The following is an 8,550-nucleotide window of genomic DNA, read 5'->3' on the forward strand; positions in this document are numbered from 1 at the left end:
TTGTTTCAAATATAAATGAACTCTGGCCTTGCAGCACTGGTAAAGGACTGTAGTGCTGTTCTAGGCCAAACACCTAGCTATAAGCCAAAAGGTGCTAAAAACAAAAAAACATAAAACATATATAGCACTCTGTAGGGTACACACACAGCTCAGACGGTGCAACTCAGTAGTGGTTCACTTATCAATTGTAACAATTCCTATAAATTGTACATATTTCTCTATCACTATAGAATATATTTTTTTCTATATTGTTGTAATAATTACTCTGTATCTTTATCTACAATATGTAAGCCACGTTGAACTCAAACCTACTTTCAGGATAATGTGGGATATAAATGTCATAATAATAATTTCTTTATAAGCTCAAGAGGATTGGAACACCTTTATAATGAGCCCTTCCCTTTACATGCATTTCTGTGGTGGATCCTGCTTATCTACTGAGAATTTCTAGTATTCACAGCAACAAACATGAACTGCAATTCAGAGTAATTGTTCCCATTTCTAACCCCCTCTTGTGCTATGAAAGTCAGTTCAAACCCTGGATCCTGGCAGGTATATCCTGGTCCCTTGTATAAGTAACCTAAGGTACCTCACCAAAATGCTGTAAGTGAAGGTTAGCTCATGCCGTTTTTTCAGTTGAAGCTCAAAGTAAGTTATACTCCAGTACAATAGATATTTTCTAGTCCCACTTACAATCTAAGTTTGTACCTGAGGCAGTGGAGGGTTAAGTGAACTGCAATGGGATTTAAATTAGGCTTCTCTGGTTCTAAGCCTACTGCTGTAACCATTAAGCCACCCCTCCATTCCCTTACTATAAGGATTGGCCAGAATGTGTGTAGATGCATGCACCAATCTCACTACTGGGTGCTTGAAGATTGCACCACTAGATCCAGTAGGGTCTCTAGATATGAAAGCCCTACATTGCAAGCCACAAAAGCCTCCTGTCCCTTGTCACCTAACTAACTTGTAGAAGGCATATAGATTCTGCCTGTTTGGAACAGCTTAGTAATGATTTCTTTTGCTTCAGCTAGAGTTGGGTGTGTGAACTTTTGACTTAGAATGTTCTCACAAATAAGGGCCACTTGAAGCTGCTGCACTGAATTTTGATAGAAACTGGAATGGGGACCAGACTATCGGCACTGCCTTTATAGAAGAAAAAAACAGAGGAACACTAAGAGATCTGCTTGGAGGAGCTGGAGGGGATTGAGGAAGGTCCCTTTACCATCTCCAAAGACAAGAGATCTGCACCACAGATTCCCTTTTGGGGAAACGTCTCAAATAGAAAGGACTTGATGATTGAAGGTTCAATTGTTCCTGCTTACTGCAACCTAAAGGATGCTCAAAGAAGCTCACCACCTGGAAAAAGGATTCCCAACTAGTGTAAAGCTCATAAAAAAGACCTGTTTGGAGCAGAGGCATACCCAGTCGTGATATTTTGGGTGGGTCCAGGCCCATCCGTGGCTGTGCCTCTGGTTTGGACTTTCTTTCCAGACAGGTTGTTCTCAAAGAATAATCGACTAAAAGACTGTGTTAAAAGTTTTTTCTCTCTTCTTACTACTGTTGTGTGTAGTTGATATTGTCCCAGTTTTGACTGAAGCAATCCAAGTTCCAGTAAAAGTGTTAATTCAGAACCTAAAAAGAGTGCTGAATGAGTGGATTTCCAATGTTTTCCAACCTCCCAGCTTGCTGATCCCAGCCCTGATCTTATAAGCAGTCCAAAAATTACTTAGAATAACCTGCCCTGATGCTTACTGGGCAACCAAGGGTTACAAGCTATTATAGGGCAAATAAAACCTTTATTGAAGTGGACAGGACACTAGAGTTCTAGGCATCCACAAAGTATGCTTACTCGGTGTGTGTGCCCTGCTCTGAAAGTGTGATTAAACTCGAAATCAGAATAAAACACAATTTTCTAGCTAGCTAGAGACTAGTACATTACTGCCCTAGCTGTCTGTCTTTTTTCAGGGATCTAAACTGATTTATAGGCAGTCGGTCAGTCTTGGCAGTCTTTCTGGAGGAGGCGTTTCTCTCTCTGAAGCCAGACACCATTTCTTCCATTTCACAGCTCAAAGTGACATACTCTCACTGGCAGTGCCATCACAGAGCTTTTCTTGCACAAACTGTCTGCACTTCTCCCACAGCTGATTGGCAGTATTTTATCCCATATACTACCCCACTGGTTCCCGGAGAGTTGTCTCCCTTCTCTTCTTGTTTTCCAGTATTTTATCACACAACATGAGCTGGCACAGCCCTGGCATGCTAGCAGGCTTTAGGTACTCCTTGTTTCTACAGCTCTCTGCTGACCTTTGTCTATTTCCAGGGACTCTTTCTCTGTTCCACTTCAGCCCAGACCACACTGCTTCTCCCATCTCTGACTTCTTCATTATACTTCAGCTGCCTGCTGCTTATTCTGTTCTTTCTGTCCCCTCTATCTGGTCTCTCTGAACTCTTCTGAGAAGGAAAGGTGAATGGTCTTCTTATTTCCCCTGTTCTGCCCCTCCTCTTCTCCCTGTGCTTCTTTTGTCTTCACATGGGCATCTCTGGTCTTCAGTATATGTTCCCAAGTGCCTCTTCCCTTCTGTATACACCTATCTTTTTCTATGTCAGGATTAGGGCTCCACATGCTTTTTCTTTCTTTTCCTTTATGCGTCTTTATATGGTCTCTAATTCCACTTCACTTCTGAACTAGCTGAGCATGGGAATGCTCTTCCTTTTTCTATGGGTGTTGGATTTGGGAGGTTGGGGGTTGGGGATGGGGACAATGGGAATCTTACTTCAGCCCTCTTTCTCTGTATAGCAGCCATGACGGCACCTCCTTTTAGCCAAATATTACTATCTATGGCTGTCTGCAGATGTTGCTTTGTGGAAGAATGGGGAGGGTTAACATCTGGCTCTCCCCTTCTCTGGGGCCATGGCCCCTTTAATGCTGCCTGTGGGGCAAGGCTTCAGCTCTCCTCACTGCAGCTTCCTTCTCCATAGGTTCACCTGCTGCTGCAGTTGCTACCCAGCAGCTCTTCTGGCCTCTCTCCAGCCATAGCTGTTATTGCTGCAGCCAGCCACAACTGTGCCACTGATTTTTATATTTGTAACATCATGAGAATTTTCAGAAGCAGTCTGTGCTGTCTGAATTCTCCATGCTGTGTGCATCTCCTCTGCCTTCTCACCAGCATCATATGGGCTGTGGTAAAAATCAGCATCATTAATTTATCCTGAAATATCTCCACACCTGGGACCCTTTTGTTTAATAGAGCCACTTCTGCAGTTTCAGATATTTGGGCATCTATCAATAACCAGGCATATTTGAACACATTATACCAGATGACCTGAAGCTTAGGACAAGACCACCAAATATGATTCTCTATCATTGAAGGTACATATGAAGTTTTATGTATCCTTAGCCAAATGTCTTCCCAGTCCTGAAAATCCTACCCACAATACAGAAACTATGGAAAATTTTACTTCCTAGAAGAATATGCTGTGTCTTTTTCCATACCCACAATGTAGATTTTACAATGGGATTCCTTCTCTCTCCCTCCTCCCTACCAGATCACCCCCCCCCCCCGGCAAATATTTCAGGGCTACCCCTAAAACTCCCACTATCCCTATGATTCTCTACTTCCACCTATAGTTTCCCCAGAGTATCCTGCCAATCAAACACTGCTTTTAATTGAGCAGCCTGATAACACTTTTCTAAATTAGATATCACCATACCCCCTCTCCATCTAATTCTGGCTTTCCCACCTGATCCCTGTATGAAGCAAAATAACTTTGCATGCCATTTCTGAAACTGAACTGAGTGGATCAGAATCAGCAGTTCTTGAAACAGACAGAGAAATTTGGGTAAGATCATCATTTCTATAACCTCCATTTTCCCCAACCAAGAAAGGAGTTTGTCCCAACTCTCTAGATTTTGATTAATTTTGGCTATTAAGGTTGCAAAATTCCATTTAGACAAATTAAGGTAATTTCCTTTCTGGATCCCCAGATACATAATAGCTGTGGGCACCCAGGGAAAAGGGAAAGCCTTCTTAAATACTTCCATGTCTGCCCCTGTCACAGAAATATTTAAAATTCAATCTTTGCTGGATTCGCTTAGAAACCCAATAGTTTACTATAATCTAACATAATTTGTTCCACTGCCTCTAACCCCTCCCTTGCTGCTTTCACAGTTAAGCCAATATTGTTTGCAAAGAGGGAAATCATATGCTGATATCCTCTGACTGACAATCCCTGGATATCCTCCCACTCCCTAATTTTCTGTGCAAAGGGTTCAGCCACCAGAGCAAATAGTAGTGGTGAGAGGGGACAGCTCTTTTGCATGCTCCTCTGTAATTCAAATACCAAAGAATAGCATCCATTAACCCTGATACAGGCTAAAGGGTGATTATTTAGATACCTTATCCATGATATAAATCTTTCCCCTATATCCGCCCTTTGCAACATCTGAAACATATATGGCCAGTGTATGCCATTAAATGCTTTTTCAGCATTGACTACTACTCCCAACATATTTTACTCCCAGATCTGAACCTTAGGAAATTGGAAGACTGGACATCCAAATGGCAAATGAAATTTACTGTGGACAAATGCAAAGTGATGCACATTGAGAAGAATAATCCAAATCATAGTTACTCCACTGGGTGGATGAGTAGCCTAATGGTTAAGAACCAGGGGAGCTAGGCTAAATTCCCAGTGCAGCCACTTGGGCAAGTCACCTAATCCTCCATTGCACTAGGTACAAAATAAGTACCTTTATGTAATATGTAAACTGCTTTGATTGTAACCACAGAAAGGTGGTATATCAAATCCCATCCCCTTTTCCCTAAACATATGAACATATGGCCAAAATGGTACCACCAGTGCTTTTACCCAGCGGTTGTTTTTGGCAAAAATTGGGTGCTATCTTTATTCAATGTCTGTTGGTATTCTAGATATTTATTACTAGGATGCAATTTTGTATGCTACTGATGGTAGGAAAGATAGTTTGGCTCCCTCTTGTGTTCTGTCACATTTTGTGTGCACGACTGACAGTAATAAGCTTTAGCAGTGTGTTCATGCTATAGTAACAGAAGCCCTCTCTGTTTCATTCAGTGATATTACTGGATTAAGGGCATTCTGGTATCAGCAAGAAGAGGTGGTGCCCATGAGAGCACTTTTGGGCAAAGGGATTACAAATTTTGAAGAGGTATTTGAACCAGGAAGGTAACACACAAGCAGTCTTTGTTGCTGGTATGCTGCGTACATTCAGGTCTGCCTGCTTGTTTAATTAAACCGAGAAATCCTTTAACACCCACTTCAGAGGAAAGCAAGCAGGTATATATAAAAATGTATCTAGGGAAATATAGTGTAGTAATTTATTGAAGAGGGGAACGGGAATATCAACTTGAGCTTCTATATGCTGCAGATGGATGTTATGATGAAATTCCGGTATACTGGGTTTGATAGTGAGGAGAAAGTAAGCATTTTGATAGCAGAGTCAGAGCCATGCTGAAATACTTAAAGAAATTTGAGGGGAAAAAAAACTTGCAGCCAACTATATTAAAAATTGTTTTCCATCCCACTGTATCTTTGTATTGTCCTTTTAAAATCTTATTTCAGTGTGTTGCTCCTTTTCTTTCTCTTTTCTCTGCCTGTTATTTGGCCCCATTCCATCTCTTTTCTAGTGCTCCTCGCTATCCTGTCTTCCTGTTAATTCTTCAGAATTTTTTTGCCAGTATTATTCTTTGTCCTGCATCTTTTGCGACCATCTTTTTCTGCTCCATGCGAGAGAGCCGGCATTAGCAGCCAAAGCACACCTGCTGAATTAAGAGCTGCTTGTTCAGCACCGGCGAGACTTGCAGGAGATGTCTTCAGCTGGCAGGGCTTGGCATCCCACCAGCCATGAAAGCAGAGGGAGACCGAGCCGAAGATGAGGGGGCCCAGGCCTCTGAGACCCCCCCCCCCCCCATGGCTATGCCACTGATGGCAACGGACAAATCATGTGCAGCCATAGGTGTAGTTTGGATTGGGCATAGGGGAGTTGGCAGAACCATCTCAAACACTGACAGAGCTAATGGTGAATTAGTTCCTCACTGCCAATATGACCTTCTTACCCTTTGACTCCCCTCCCTCCAAAAACAGGCACCAGTGTGTGCAGGTATTGGGAGTGAAGTAAAGGGTTATGAATTTCATACGCTGTCTTTCTACAGTACAACCAAAGCTGTTTACATTTATTGTATGCACCTATGTTCTCTGTCCCTAGCAGGTTCATAATCTAAGTTTATGATCCTTGGGCAGTGGAGGGTTAAGTAACTTGCACAGGGTCACAAAGAGCCACAGTAGGAGCTGAACCCAGTTCCCCTGGTTCTCAGCCCACTATACTAACCATTAGGCTACTCCTCTACTCAGCGGCGTACCAAGGGCGGGACGGTGGGGACGGTCCGCACCGGGTGTACGCCGCTGGAGGGGTGCAGAGAGCAGCTGCGCGCCTGTCGGCTCCGCTGGTTCATTGCTCCCTCTGCCCTGGAACAGGTTACTTCCTGTTCCAGGGCAGAGGGAGCAGGGAGCCAGCATTGTAGGTACAAAAGGGGGTTTATGGATTTCCCATCTAAATGGGCTGTGAAAAATCCCAGAAGGAAAAACCCAAAAGTGGAGGTGACCCCCTCCATATCCCACCTCTGCTCTCTAGCTTTGTCGGAGAGGAGGAAGTTGACAGCATTCTCAGTTTCTGGCTCCTAAATTTTTTAGCAGGCTCCTAGATCTGAATGTAAAAAAAGAAAAAGAACCCTGTTAAAGCATGCTGTACAAAGCGTGTATCCCTGCTGTGAATTCAGGTTTCTAGAGACCTAAACCTTTTCAGTTCTGTCCTGCCACCCAGGCTCCCTTCTATTTCCCTGTCCTGAAGTCTCACTCATTGTTCATTTTCTGTGTTCTATAGACTGAAAGCTTGATAACCAATGTGCTAATTGAGAGGGAAAAAAAAGGCAATTTGTGAATCGCAGGGATACAGCTTTTGTATATAGATGCCACCTGGTACAGTGGATAAAAAATTTATCAGGAGATGTAATTACCAATCCTTACATCCATGTAAAAGATTTATAAGAATTAATTTATAGCCTGTTAGTGGGAAACCAGAAACTTTGTGAAGAGGCACAATGCAGGTTTTTCAGAAATATTCAAAATTTGCCAAGGCTTTTCTTTAAGGGGCCCTTTTACTAAATCACTAAATGCACTAAATGAAAAATTGGATATAATAGGCATTACTGAGACCTGGTGGAAGGAGGATAACCAGTGGGACACTGTCTTACCCGGGTACAAAGTATATCATAGTGATAGGGTGGACCGGACTGGTGGAGGGGTAGCATTGTATATTAACGAGAGCCTTGACTCAGATAGATTACAAATTCAGCAGGACACAAATCACACCCTTGAATCATTGTGGGTTGAAATTCCATGTATAAAAGGGAAAAGGACGGTGATAGGAGTGTACTACCATCCGCCTCGCCAGGATGAGCAAGTAGATGCAGAAATGATAAAAGAAATCAGAGGCGCAAACAAAATGGGCAATGTGATAATAATGGGTGACTTCAATTATCCAAATATAGACTGGGTAAATGTAACATCGGGACACGCTAGAGAGGTACAATTCCTTAATGAAATCAAGGACAGCTTTATGGAGCAGCTGGTGCAGGAGCCAATGAGAGATGGAAAAATTCTAGACTTGGTCCTTAGTGGAGCACATGATCTGGTGAAGGACGCTATGGTACTGGGGCCGCTTGATAACAGTGATCATAATATGATCAGTTTTGATATCAACCTTGAAGTAACTATACTCAGGAAGTCAAATACATTAGCGTTTAACTTTAAAAAAGGAGACTATGATAAAATGAGAAGAACGGTGGAAAAAAAACTTAGGGGGGCAACTGAGAGGGTAAAAACTGTACAACAGGCATGAACGCTGTTCAAAAATACCATCCTGGAGGCCCAGGCCAAACATATTCCACAAATTAGAAAAGAAAGACAGAACTCCAAAAGACAGCCGGCCTGGTTGAAAAGTGAGGTGAAGGAAGCTATTAGGGCTAAAAGAAATGCCTTCAGAAAATGAAAGAAGGAACCGTCTGAAAATAACAAGAAGCAGCATAAGGAGTGTCAATGCAAATGCAAGGTGCAGATAAAGAAGGGCAAGAGGGATTACGAAAAAAAGATAGCATTAGAGGCAAAAAAGCATAGTAAAATTTTTTTCCGGTATATTAAAAGCAGGAAGCAGGCAAAAGAATCGGTTGGGCCGCTGGATGACCGAGGGGTAAAAGGGGCAATCAAGGAAGACAAAGACGTAGCGGAGAGATTGAATTAATTCTTTGCTTCGGTCTTCACCGAGGAAGATTTGGGTGGGATACCGGTGTCGGAAATGATATTTCAAACGGACAAGTCAGAGAAACTTACTGACTTCATGGTAAACCTGGAGGACATAATGGGGCAGTTCAGCAAACTGAAGAGTAGCAAATCTCCTGGATCAGATGGCATTCATCCTAGAGTACTGATAGAACTGAAAAATGAGCTTGCGGAGCTACT

Source organism: Microcaecilia unicolor, chromosome 5, assembly GCF_901765095.1.
Source record: "Microcaecilia unicolor chromosome 5, aMicUni1.1, whole genome shotgun sequence".
NCBI classification, from domain to species: Eukaryota; Metazoa; Chordata; class Amphibia; order Gymnophiona; family Siphonopidae; genus Microcaecilia; species Microcaecilia unicolor.